This window comes from Eurosta solidaginis, unplaced genomic scaffold (assembly GCF_040869045.1).
Source record: "Eurosta solidaginis isolate ZX-2024a unplaced genomic scaffold, ASM4086904v1 ctg00000128.1, whole genome shotgun sequence".
Lineage (NCBI taxonomy): Eukaryota > Metazoa > Arthropoda > Insecta > Diptera > Tephritidae > Eurosta > Eurosta solidaginis.
This window is the reverse complement of record NW_027136902.1, coordinates 400,286-414,512: the sequence shown is the minus strand read 5'-3', so window position 1 is coordinate 414,512 and position 14,227 is coordinate 400,286. Positions and strand designations below refer to the sequence as shown.

Below are 14,227 nucleotides of genomic sequence, written 5' to 3'. Positions count from 1 at the left end.
ACGCGAGACTTCATTTGAGAGTTTTAATTACACAACTTTACCGCAATTCAAATGCGAGCCGTGGTGACGATTCTCTAAATGTTAAAATAAGAACAAAAACAAAAGGCTCAAAAAAAAACATTAAACAAAATGACTTGAATTCGACACTAAATACATAAAAAAGGGCATACATTATATACTGCTACACAAAATAACTTGACTATTGTAATGAGACAAGAAAAAATGAAAAAAAAGATAAGGAAAGAATTTTAACCGAAAAGCAAAAAAAAAAACAAAAGACTGAAGCAACACACTTGCTGACAGTTGGCTTAAGCCTAACACATTTTCTACATTTCATTACATTTCGTTTCATGTTTTTATATCGTATTCATTCTTTTATTTTTATATTTTCACTTATTTCATGTGCCTTGCTGCTTGTGTCATCGCTGTTGTTGTTGTTGTTGTTGTATGCCTCATTTCAATACGCTTGTTAATTCGTCTGTTTTCGTTGGCTTTGTTATGGCTACGTTGCTCGTTTGACTGCTGGGCGTCTTAAACCAACAATAATTTTTTTTGGTTAACAATGTGCCAACGTTCATGTGTTTTGTTTTTGTTTTTTCTAATGTTGGTTTGTGGTTGTTGCTATGCACGCTGTTGCTGTTGTTTGGTTGCTTTGTTGGTTTACTTGAACTTGTCATTCCTTCTAACAAAACCTTTACTGCGACAACAAACACTGCATAACACAAAAACAAATACAACGTCTGTGCGGAAATGCAAAAACAAATCGCAAACAAAAACAAATCGAAACTCTTAACTATTTTTACAACACCACAAAATTCACAAACGATTGCTGCCATGTAAAAAAAAAACAAAAAAAAAACCAAACTGCCACCATCAACGCCACTGTGAACGACGTTGCAAACCAAACAATATTGAAATCGAACCGCATGTTTTATCAAACTCAAACAATTTAACAATAACAACAAAAAAACATTTGAAACATCGCTGCAACAACATTTTGATCGCACCAATACAAACAATGGCTCATCAAATTATAGATTCAGAGAGGTTAATTGAAGAAACAGCACATTGGATCACATTGGCAAGAATGCTCGCATAACATATCGGTTCAGAGTGCAATGCGCCGTTACGTACTACAATACAACATGTATGACTTTTTGTCGACCGCGCGACGATCAATTTGGTGCTGTGCTTGCCCGTTTGGCAGGGTGTCAATTGTGAGGAGGCGATATGTCGGCCTGGCTGCGATCCCACATATGGCAAATGCGAACAGCCCGGCGGTTGTGAGTAAGTATTATTTTATATACAGAAATTAATATACATATTTACCTACATTTTTTATAAATATCTATGTATATGTCAACTTAGTAACCAAACAAAATATGCAGATACATACACATGAAACGGTACAAATTTAAAAAGAAAGAAATTGTTAATTGCTCTGCTGTATGTTTAAAATACTAGAGTTTTAGTTCAAATAATCTTATATTTGAGCTTAGGGATTAGGGGCTCACAAAGGGTCCCAGGTCATATGGGAATAAATGGAAATGAAAAGGCGGATGAACTAGCTAAAAAAGGCGCATCCCTTGAAGCTTGCTCCGTAGACGTTCCAATTAGACTGGGCGGGATTAAGCAAAGGCGAGAGGTGCACATGATCGACCAAGCAGGAAAGACGTGGGTTCAAGCGCGGGGCGGTAAAGTGTCGAAGACTATATGTAGGTCTTACAACCTTAAACTAATAAATTTGCTTCTATCATTAAAAAGAGGGGACTGTATACTCATGACGGTTTTTCTGACTGGACACTGGTTTCTGGCATCACATGCCTTTAAATTAGGCTTGGTCAGTGATAGCCGATGTAGGAAGTGCGGGTTGGAGGAGGAAACTATCGAGCACGTTCTGTGCTCGTACCCTGTGCTTGCCAGGCCTCATTTCAAACACAATAATTTTGTAGCTTACTAATTTACACGTATCATATCCAAGCACACAAAGTTTCAAAACTGCTGGAAAAAACTGCTGATGATGTTCGAAAGTACCACCAGTGTGGAATCATGTATTCTGTGTTACACTATTTACCAACTTCACAACAAACGCTAAATCGTGCTTACTACTGTAAAATAAAAAGTTACGAAAACAACAACATTCTTATTTGAACTATAGACAGTTGCAACAACACAAATGTAAAATTGCAACAAAAAAATGCTATGAAAATTTCTGATGCCGCCTAAATACTCTAAGCTTCAATTTCTTCATGTTTGCTATAAGTCCTAACAAAAAGTCACAAAGATGAGGCAGGAAAAACTGAAATGTTTCTATGTATGTAGGTGTGCTTGCAACATTCTTATGACTGTTTGCAACATTTTTTGCTAGCCACAAGTAAACTGGAAATGAAAATCAAATTAAAATGGCTTTTACTTGGCTTTGTTGGTGTTTGATGCTTTTGGTTGCTAAAAGAGGCGTAAAGCTCCACCCACTTGGTTGGCGCGCACACGAAACGATTATTGTTGGAATGAATTTACTGTTGTAATGGTAACAACAAAACCAACAAGTAATCATAGAGTACATGGATCCAGCTGTTTTGGTAATATTGCAAATCGCGCAAGTGCAACCGTGAAGGGTTTGTAACAACAACACAATTCAATCGGTAAGCTATTGGACAGCGATTGGCAGTCGTATAGCAACAACAAACATGAAAACATGCATTCAAATGCTAACAACTAAAGCAATAATAGCGGTACACAGTAAATGATCAGAGAAAAAATAAAAAAAATGGAAATGCGCCACCGATCAGAGCCGGAACGGCAACGATTCCAATTCAAATTAAACGAAATATGTTTGCTTCTGCGGCAGCCAAACAAAACTATTGGGCGCTTACACTGATGGACTGTTGAGATGCCCTAGAGCTGCTGTTGGCACCAATTTTGCACAATCAAGGCAGCATATTCTGTGGCAATGTCGAAAAATAATGCAATTTATTCAAAACACAGCAGATCAGACAACAAACAAATTTGAACAAACAGTAAAATAGTAGAAATGAATTAAAAATGCTTGTCACACCGAAATTATATAGTCAGTTTTGTGTTCACACAAATATGGAATGTAATTTAAATTAACGAAGAAAGTTTTGTTGAGTAGCACACGGAACAAAACTTTCAAAAATTCGATCGACATTAGAGGAATTTTGCAACTGATTTTGAAGTAACTTTCCATTCAGCAAGGACTTAGGACTTGGGATATATTTAGAATCATAGCATAACTCGTTGGATTTGGAGATTTGGAACTTGAAACATACTGCTAAAACTGGCCCCGACAGATGGGATATGAATCTGCATTTTCAAAAATTACTTGGTCTCAGTAAAATGTTGCTCCTTCTTATAAGGGAGGGTGAGAAAATGTTCAAGAGACTGCACTCACTTCAACTCGAAGACGTTTTTTTAAGAAAAAAAACTCCGGTAGGTGGCGCATGGATCGAGATATTTCAAAAAATCGTATTTGTGGTCCGATTTGGTTCATATTTGGAACATATATTACATACAGTCCGGTACAAGTTACATCAAAATATTCAGAATCGAGTAAAGTCTTTGGAAGGATTATGTATTGAGGCAGGGCCGTAGAGAGAAAATCCGGGCCCGGGACTAAACAATTTACGCCCTCCCCCCCATAAAAAATCCACTAACACATTTGATTAATTTGATTTAATGACGTCTCAGCCATTTCATCAAAAAACATTTTGCCACATCAACTAAATGATTTTTGGACTAAGAGCTAAAAATAAAATTAGCACAAAATATTTACTATTTATACAGTTTTAATGTAAGGTAGAAATAAAATTCTCTTTTAACAGCCGCGTCTTGTTTTAAATACTCTTTTCTAGTTATTTGTTACTATTATAGTACATCTCTGATAAATATAATGATGATTATAAATTTTAATTATTCAATATAGAAGGTTCGGATATCAAAGAGCGGCTTTTCTTGCTTTTTTCGCTGCAAAATGTTTTTATAATAATATCGAAATTTAACTGTCTTGCCAAAACGGATTCAACACAAGCGTGGCAAGTTCTGAAACTCGGTCTTGAGATGAACACGATCTATGAAAATTTTTGATTCTTGCCAGGACGCTGAAAGAACGTTCTGCACTAGCTACAGTGACAGGTATAGTGTAAAAGATACGTAAAGCAACACCAATGTTGGGGAAAATTGTGTACAGATTTTGAACATAGATGGCATTTAGCAATTCCAATGGTGACAGACCTTTATCAAAATTTGCTTCGTAAATGTCTTTCAAGTGAATTATTTCGCATTCTAAGCTTTCAGAAACGTTCGACTTGTATTTTTCGACCAACTTTGCTGCGCTCGCCCGAACCGTAGTTTCATCCATGTCTTCAAATTGCCACAAAAAGGAAAACGTCTCGTTCAAATTGTTTGCCGAATCAACGATCACCAAGAATTTATTGTTTTTAAAACCAGACTCTGGATCATCCGTAATCATCTCATTTCCATTATCTTCAAAACATCTTTTGGGTTTTCTCTTTCGAATGTCCGGAAACTTTGGCGAGATGTTCAATTGAATTGCAAATGTTTTGCATTCGTTTAAAATTGTTCCCTATGTTGGCGTCTCTAGTTTGGAGTACGACGTTTCTTTCATTAATGGTAGTCAGTATTTTGAACCAAATTGAGGACAGCAAGATACATTCGAACTTGTTTATGTACTTGGGAATGCTGGTAACATCTCCGTATACTTGTGCAGTCAAATTTAGCTTAAGTAATGCGTTTAGTGCTTGAGTTAATCCTGTAACAAGGTTTGCGAATGGTCTAATTGCCTCAATTCTAACCGACCACCTAGTGTCTGAAAGACTGTGAAAAGAGCTCGGTACATTTTTTTTGCTGAAAATAGTAAAACATTTTTGTACAACTCCGAAGAAAGTAATTGCAGCCGTACATTTTGCAGCATCAATACCAATTAAATTGTGGGTTGCCCAAGGGCAGTAATCATCATTCAAGAATGTGACGTTGTGCTCCGTTGTAAGCTCTTTTCATATTGGCGCCGTTATTGTACCCTTGTGCACGACAATCTTTTAATGGGATTTCATGTTTACCTAGAGTATGGCAAATAAAATCTGCGATTTCGTTACCAGTTTTTTGGTTACACTCGACGAAAGCCAAAAACCGTTCTTGAATTATAAAATTTGTTACTTTCGAATTGAAATGGAGGTAGCGCAAAATGAACGTAGTCTGTTTAACGTGACTGGCATCAGGCGTAACATCAACTATAATAGCAAAATACTTGGCTTTTTGCCGCCACCGTGGTGTGATGGTAGCGTGCTCCGTCTGCCACACCCTATGCCCTGGGTTCGCACCCCGGGCAAAGCAACATCAAAATTTTAGAAATAAGGTTTTTCAATTAGAAGAAAATTTTTCTAAGCGGGGACGCCCCTCGGCAGTGTTTGACAAGCGCTCCGGGTGTATTTCTGCCATGAAAAGCTCTCAGTGAAAACTCATCTGCCTTGCAGATGCCGTTCGGAGTCGGCATAAAACATGTAGGTCCAGTCCGGCCAATTTGTAGGGAAAATGAAGAGGAGCACGTCGCAAGTTGGAAGAGAAGCTCGGCCTTAGATCTCTTCGGAGGTTATCGCGCCTTACATTTATTATTTTTTTAATATAATTTCCCTCACGTGTTTTGCACAAATTTCTATAAACTCGTTCTGAATATCTGGGGAAAGATAGTGAACTTATAAACGTTTGTGCTGCTGTTGTGAAATCCTAATTTTCTCCAAATGATCTCTAAGTGTCGGATCATAATGGCTTATGGGTAAGATGCCCAAAAAATTTCCATTATTTCCTTCACCAAGATATATACTTTCGCCTCTAAAATCTAGGCCTATTTCAACCAAAAATAAAATAGTGTCCACAATTCTATATAAAATTTCTTTCCACTTTTGAGTTTCAGTGATTAGCTGTTCATTAATAAGTATATCAATTGTAGCCTCCTTTTGAATTCGATTTTGTAAAGATCGCCATTCAATAAAACATTTAATGTGATCTTGAGTATTTTCGTGTGATGGCAGTTAATCGTATAGCTTCTTTCACACCTGGAATTTCAAATATCCACCAGGACAACAAGCTTTAGGTCGATTTAAAGTATTGGTGCTTAACAGACGACATGTTAGGCAATAAAAAGAATTGCTACTGGCACTCCACACCAACCAGTCACACTCCACTTTCTCTCCGTTTGGCAAAATTCTGTTTAAGAACGAGGTACGATCACGTGGAAAAATAACACTTTGGAAAAGGACAGTTTCGTTGACCTCCACGAATTATTTCGTTGACTTCTTTAGATCGCAAAAACTCATTATTCACGGTACCGATATCGAAGTCGTTTAAATAATCTGGACTTTGATACAGAGTTGGTTGTATTGCTGGAAGACTTTTTGAAGATGAACCTTCATCAGTGTCACCACGAAAACTTTACGATTTCGAATTCATGTAAACATAGATTTTTGTTTGATATGTTTATTGTCTCCTCACTGTTCGAAGGCCCAGGCAAAAAATCATTATCAATATTAGGTGCTTTTGAAATTCGGCTTAAAATTTGCACATGGAACAACTAAAGACTCTCCTGAATTAAAAAAAAAAACTGTCTTAGTACATCTAAATCGCGGGTCCCCTCAGAACGCCCGGGCTCGGGGGGAATCCCCCATTCCCCCTCCACTCTCGTCCGGCCTATATTCAGGACTTAGATTATAACAAATTATCAGGCAAGAGTCCCTGTAATAATGAGCCACTAAATGAACTAAATAGAATGAGGAACAATAGCCAATTAAATAAAGACTAAAAACTTGAAAATAAAATAATTAAAAAACATTTTTAAGTTAAACAGTTTTATTGAAAACAATAATTACATGAAGTAATAATAATACTAAAAGCTAGAAAATAATTAGGTAGGTCCTAGGTACTAGTCCTCACACTCCTCATCAATCTAGGCCGTTGATCAGACAATTAAATAAAAGCGTCCCATCCCGCCAGTTTGTAGAGAAAAGTAAAAGTAGAACGACGCAAATTGGAAGTAAAGGTCGGCCTTAATCACCTAAATCACGACAAGTATTTCTTTTTATTTTTTATGTCAATGTTTTATCAAGTTGCGTACTTCTCGAAGTATTTATGGACATGGCTTAATCAAAAGATATAAGTCATCCTGAACAGTTTGATATATAGAAGTCTATATCTATCTGTATTCGCTAAGGTCTTTGAATTCTATGATCAGTACATTTTAAGTGCCAGAGGCACAACTAAGTATAAAAAAGTGTTAAAAACATATCTGGCAATATGTAAAGAACAACTTAACTTGTGTTAATAAAAGCTGATAAATAAATAGTCTTATCGAAACTTAATAGAGATTTTAAAATTTTAAAAAGCGTTAGCTTAAAACAATCTGGTCATATGAAAAAATTGTACTTCAAAACGTCGAGATGCTAAAAATCTTTGTAACTCATAAGCTAACTTCTATCAATTATTACTTAATTCCACTTAAGTTCTTTTATTATAATGTCGTATTTATAATTTGTGCACAACAAAAAATTAATACCAAATAAAAAGCGTTACCATAGCAAAAAACAGCAAATCAAACAACTTTGCTAGCACACCAATTATTCGCTGAAATTTTGTGTAGACGCTGTTGTTGTATTAACGTTCTACGGTTGTTGCAGTTGTTCACACTGTTGTTATTGTTATTGCTGTTATTATTATTATCGTTTTAGCGTAGCGTTTTACTTTTCATAACAAATTTTTGTGTTATTTTTTTTAGACAGTTGCTGCTTTCTGATTTTTGACAGCAAAATGGTTTAATTTGTTTTATTTATTTTTTTTTTGTTAACGGTAACTTAATATTATTTCAATCGTTACGTTGTTTTCTGCTTAAGTTAGATATTTTCAATTATAAATATTACACGCTTTTTTTGTTGCTACATTTAATGTTGCAACATTTTACTCAATCGAATTTAGTTTAATCATCGAAAGTGAATTGCTTAGACCGTTTTTCGGCCTCCTACTTCTTTTAAGTTTATATTTTTAATTAAACCGCATAGAAAGCGGAAAAAGTTAAGTATCGAAAGCTTTACATACAACCGTTAAATTAAAAGCAATAACATCAACTCATTAATGAGCCTGCTGCTTCTTCAGAGTATACAACAAAATACCGCTCCTAAAAATGCAATTCCCCCATATTTTAACACCTGCTCTCGGAGTCTACTGAAATTTTGGGGTGTCCCATGTATACAGGGTGCTCTTGCTAACATTGTGCAGACTTTGATGGTTGTCTCGCGGATAAATGAAAATGTGAGCAGGGAAACGGGGATAGATACCCCTAAACTAGAAGAGAACTAGGTTATATTCCAAATAACATTATGTTAGCAAGGGTTCCGGGGCACGATGAACAAAAAGGTAGTGAACAGGCAAACTGTAGTGCAAGCAGAGTATGACAGAAGCATTTTCAGAGGCATTCTGTGGTCTTTCCATACCTCACTTTGAAGCAAAACAGTTCAGCCAACACTTTATTGACTGCCTATGCGGAAGAGATAGCACACTGTTAAAACTTTTATTACTACGAGTATTAGCCACAGTTATCAGTTTGAAATGAGGCTAAAACAGACTTCAAGTTTGATAAAGTTCCAAAAAAAGGTTTTGTGCAAGGGAGCGTGGCACCGTTCATACATGTTTAGGGAAAGCTACGGACCAGGAGAGCGTTGATGATAGCTAGAGAGATTCATTAAGTGAGACAGATTGCGAAGTTATTTGTAAAAATTACTTGGTTTAAAGAGAAGTACAAGGTGCAGACAAAGGAGTGAGAAAGATATGTACGTAGATAATTTATGCAGCACCAGTATGGCACGGATCTAAAACTAACCAACCAAAAAGATATACTAGCAGCCTGCTATACGTATAACTGCTATACGAATAGTATTTGTATATCGAACAGTATCCGAAGAGGCGATTCTTTTCTTAACACGGAGGATCCAAGTAGAAAATCCTACTTTCGAGTGGAATGACCGATCTGTATGATATTGCAATCGGTCGACCATCTGAAGATGCTAAGAAAAGCGCAAGGTCATGAACAATAGTTAAATGGCAAGAACGGTGGGAAGAAACGAGAAAAAGACGCTGGGCCTTCATATTTGTTTAGAATGGTACCAGCAGAAGCAGGACGAACTAAACTAGCACCTTACACAGACATCGAGTGTATTTCTGTCATGAAAAGCTTTTCAGTGGAAATTCATCTACCGTGCAGCTGCCGTTCGGAGTAAGCATAAAACATGCAAGTCCCGTCTCACCAGTTTTTAGGAAAAAAAGGGCACGATGTAAAGTGGAAGAGAATTTGGGCCCTAAGCTCCCTGGGATGGAACGCGCCAGGTATATTTATTTTATAGCAATATATCGATATTATATAAAAAATATCGATTTTTACTAAAAATTTATCGATTTGATATCGAAAAGTTAACGACTTTTTATCGGTGTCTTACGGATTGGTTGTCGGCGTTTTGCCGATTTGTTATCTATATGTTATCGATTTTTTATATGAAACTTGACGAATTTATATCGGAAAGTTATAGATTTTTATAGGAACTACACCTGTATGTTTCATGACTGCTTGATGCTGACGCCTTTTTCCTATGTAGTCTAATTATGTATGTCGGCAATGTTCCCGTTATTTGTTCAGCATAAATTGTCCTCACTATTATATGATTTATATAAATTTTACAAAAAGTTGTTATACTTTTGCAATCTTTACTAATTCATTGATTATAATGTATGACTTCATTAAATTATTGCAATTGTTAAATACCTATTATTAGTGTACCAACTACAACAAACACAACAACAACGATCTATACAAAAACCAATGAAAAATATCCAACTGTGAACTAAGTCAGCAAAACCAAAGTAAATGCCCATTCTTGAAGAGTTAGGCGCCACATTCTGCCAAGCATTTATTTTTGTGGCATTTCTTTATGCACTAACAACAACAAATGATGAGACAGACAAACGGCAAACGCGAATCACAGCAAGAAAGTGTCTACGAATGCATCGATTGCTGTTACCTGCCTTGTCAGCAATGCATTCAACTCTTCAATATGCAGCAAGAATACCTGAATAGATAGAAAATCATATACAAATATATTTATGTAGTATGGTTACGAAAAACAACAACACTTTTGTCGGTCAACGTAGATTTGCTGCAGTTGCACTTAAATGGCAGAGAAATCGTGAGTGTTGTGTTCCCTTTTTGATTACTTGCCAAAATGGATGGCCAGCCAAGTAAGCCTGGCTACCAGTCCGTGATGAGCGATGATTGATTATTAGTTTCTGACGTTAATGATGGTGCAGCAGAATTAACCATAGCAACAACAATTTAAAGATGCAGCAGATTTCAGAATAACACAAATGTGTTTTAAATGAGTTTACACGGCGAAATTCGTGGCACATCTTAAGTGTGTCATCATCATGCAGGACGAAGTTGATAGAAGAGTGGGTTATTTTGTAAATTTATACACCAATAGTAAATAGTAGTTGCCGATGAACGGGGGTGTTGACTTCGCTGACTGCTTTACAAATTGGGAAATTAGTTTTGTGCTCAACATCATATAACGGCAGTTGTTTATTTGTTTTCGCTTTTTTTTTTTTTTTTGTTATTTATTTTTGCTTTTGATGACAGCAAATTTGCACTCAAAAAGTTATGACTGTGGCACGTTTTCGACAACACCTTAACGAATTTTGAATAAGTGCTCACTAAACTCGACAACATGTAGTTTAGCGGAGTCGCGTCAGTTATGTATGACGAAAAGTTGGTGCTAAGTATGGCAAGAGTGTAATACTTTATACTTTGAATATTTTTTTTTATACTCAGCTGAGCAGAGCTCACAGAGTATATTAAGTTTGTTCGCATAATGGTACCACGTAACGGCATAAACTAATCGGGATAGATAGAGACTTTTATATGTTAAAATGATCTGGGCGAAAAAAGAAATTAATTTAGCCATTCCGTCCGTACGTCTATCCGTAAACACGATAACTTGAGTAAATTTTGAGATATCTTAATGAAATTTGGTATGTAAGTTCCCGGCCACTCATGTCATATCGCTATTTAAAATTAACAAAATCGGACTATAACCACACCCACTTTTTCGATATCGAAAATTTAGAAGAAGTGCGATAATTCATTACCAAAGACTGATAAAGCGATGAAACTTGGTAGGTGGGTTGACTTTATGACGCAGAGTAGAAAATTAGTAAAATTTTTGACAATAGGCGTGGCACCGCCCACTTTTAAAAGGGGGTAATTTAAAAGTTTTAGTCTGATACAATACAATATTTGATATGTAATCAAAACCGTTCTATTGTAATTCCCTATCATTGCTTCTCTTCTTCTCTTCGTCTTCCACAACCAATCTTTGTTGCTCTCCCTTTTCTACTCTTCTGCCGACCCTTTTCTTTTTTCGCATATTCGTCTTGCTCTCCGCCTTTCCCTTCAAATCTCACTTCCTGCCATTTTCCGGCTTCGTTCCTACATCATCCATATTGCATCTTCCACTTCCTTTGCCTTGCTTCATTCCCTCTGCCAACCAACCGTACTTTTCGACTCATCTTATCCTTTCCATAGCTTCCATTTTTCGTCCTGGTATTCGTCTTCTTGTTCTTGATCTTCCGCTCTCTCTTTCGTCTCCTCTCGGAAGACATCTTCCTTCCGCTTACTTCTCGTGCCCCCTTTCGCTCTTCTGCTTGCGCGTTTTCCTCTCCCACTATATTTGCATTTTCTTTTCAGTTTTTGTCTTTTACTGTTTATTACCTTATCTTCTAACTTATCGCTTCCTATTCTCCCGTTGACTTATTGGAATCCGCAAAAATGGGTAGATCAATTTTATTTATAACGCAGTATCTGAATGTTATGCCTACGGAACCAATGCTGAAAATAGAAAATTTACAAAGTTTTGCCCGAAATTTCAATAAAAAATTTTTTCTTGCTGCATTTTTTTACTGTGCACGATCTCTTGATTTTTTAAGGCAGAAGTAGTTTTTTCAACTTAAACTATCGCTGCTACTATGAACTTTATCACACTTTCAGCCACGCTAGTTAAGCACAGAATGGCTAACGAACTTAATTACCCACCTTTAAATGAGTTTGCCATTAATCGATAATAGAACAAGTTCGCAAGGTAGGCCAACTACATATTTACAATTAACAACAACAACAGCAGCCACACACAACCTTATTTAACAAACAACCAAATAGTACTCAGAAATAAATCGAGTTCATCTCAAGGGTTCAACTAATTTCACATTGGCGGCGATAACATTTCGATTGCCTAAATAAGCGAATCTTTGTGCATAAGTTTGTGTGTGTGTGTGTGTTGTCGTTTCTTGGCGATCAACGTATTAACCAACGAAAAGTAATTGCAAAAAAAAAGGAAACCAACCAAAGTCGCAGTGGGCCACCGTCTACGGACTACTTAGGTTTTAAAAATCTACTAAGTTGCGAGTACAAAAAATTTCATTTTAGGCTTTAGCTCTTTTTTTATTATTTGCCTCATCTTCTACTTTTGTAAAGTCCACGAACTTTCTCAAAAGGCGAATTCATGCTGCTCTGCTCTTTAAACGTTCAGTACACAAAGTAAAAGTAGTTGGTCGTTTAATTTTGGCTGCACATTGGGTACGAAAATTTTATTGTTCTGAGGAATTGTTATTAATTGAGTTGTTGGTTGGCAGCGATAAGCGCGTATATCAGAATACAAAAATCAGCAAAGGCATTGAGTAGGTGAAAGGTAAATGCAACAGCTAAGTATATTACTTATTTGTATTTTGTATTGTTATGCAAGTGTATGAGCTTTTGAGCAGCTTGGTGATAAAAATATTTGTTGAAGGCTTACTTGTAGAGTTGGTGGAGGTATGCATAAGCCGTTCGCACATAAAGTTCATTTTAAGGGTACCAGGGCTGAATTTTTTCTTTGAGCTTAACCCTAAGAAAAAGAAATATCGATTTTTTCTAATAAATTGGTAACTAATTTAGTTGTCTACTTTTCTAATAATTCTAAATTTGTTTTTGACTATCTCCAATCACTGCAGAATGTGGAACAACATAGTACTTTATGAAGTGTGTTCAAAAAGTATCGCGAATTTTGTGTTTTTTCAAAAATTATTTATTTGTCCATCAATATCATATATTTAATACTTCTATATCAATACCTTCCTATCTTCCTAATGTGCAAATTTTCCGTCAATCATTATTTGCTGAACCTGTGCAAATGTACGTTCTGCGCATGCGCGGGCTTTGTTGTTAGTGAATTGTAGTAGCGTGTGTAAAAAAAGTATTAAATGGGTTCAACCGGTCACTGTCCCCTTTACCCAACTTCTGCATAAAAATTGTTATAAAATCTCAGTTTAATCGATTAAGCAATGAATAGGCCAACAAATACTATACAAAGCTTGATGTATTTATTATTTAAACATGGGATGCAGCCATAAAAAGTACATTATTTACATAAATAGTAAAAAAAAACAAGGTGAAGAATTCATATTTTTGATATGAAAAAAGTTCAAATATATATGTATAAAAATATACTTATACATGCATCCCTACAAGCATTTCTTTAAACATTTTTAAAAAAAATTAAAGTGAATTAGCTTGAACAAACGATATATAAACGTTTTCAAAATTTTACTCATTTTTGAGTTTTTAATGAAGTAAATTTTTGATGAAGTAAACAAAATATGAGTACTGGGCTGGTTGCTATCGGTGTTGAAATAATATCAATTTTGTAAATTTTTTCTAACATACTCTTTTTCGTCCACGCTTTTTTTCGTTTCAAAAAACAAACGAGGCTAAGGGCTCATTTACATACGTATATCTGCGCACTCAGCACAAATCGGTAATGCTATTCTGCGGAGTTCTTAAAACAATAAAAATTTTATAATACTAATGGAAAACAAAAGCTTACTTTTTCATTTGGAGAACGAAATAGCCTAATGTGCAGTATTGATAGAAGCAAGACGGCTTGTTGAAATATACATATATTTAAGCCCCTTTTTACAAAAATTAATCAACAGCCTTGATATTTTGTCTCCTTCTCTCGTTGTATATCTGGAGTGTAATGTTTGACAGACTGCACAGTTCAGTAGTAGCGATATAGAAGTATTACATATATGATCAATATCTATTTTGTCCCCTTCAAGGTAAACCCCA

General features: G+C 35.8%; 1 pseudogene; it reads left to right on the top strand.

Annotated features, from left to right (window-relative positions):
- Positions 1-14,227, top strand: part of LOC137235733 (protein serrate-like) — a 267,267-nt pseudogene that overhangs the window by 165,873 nt on the left and 87,167 nt on the right.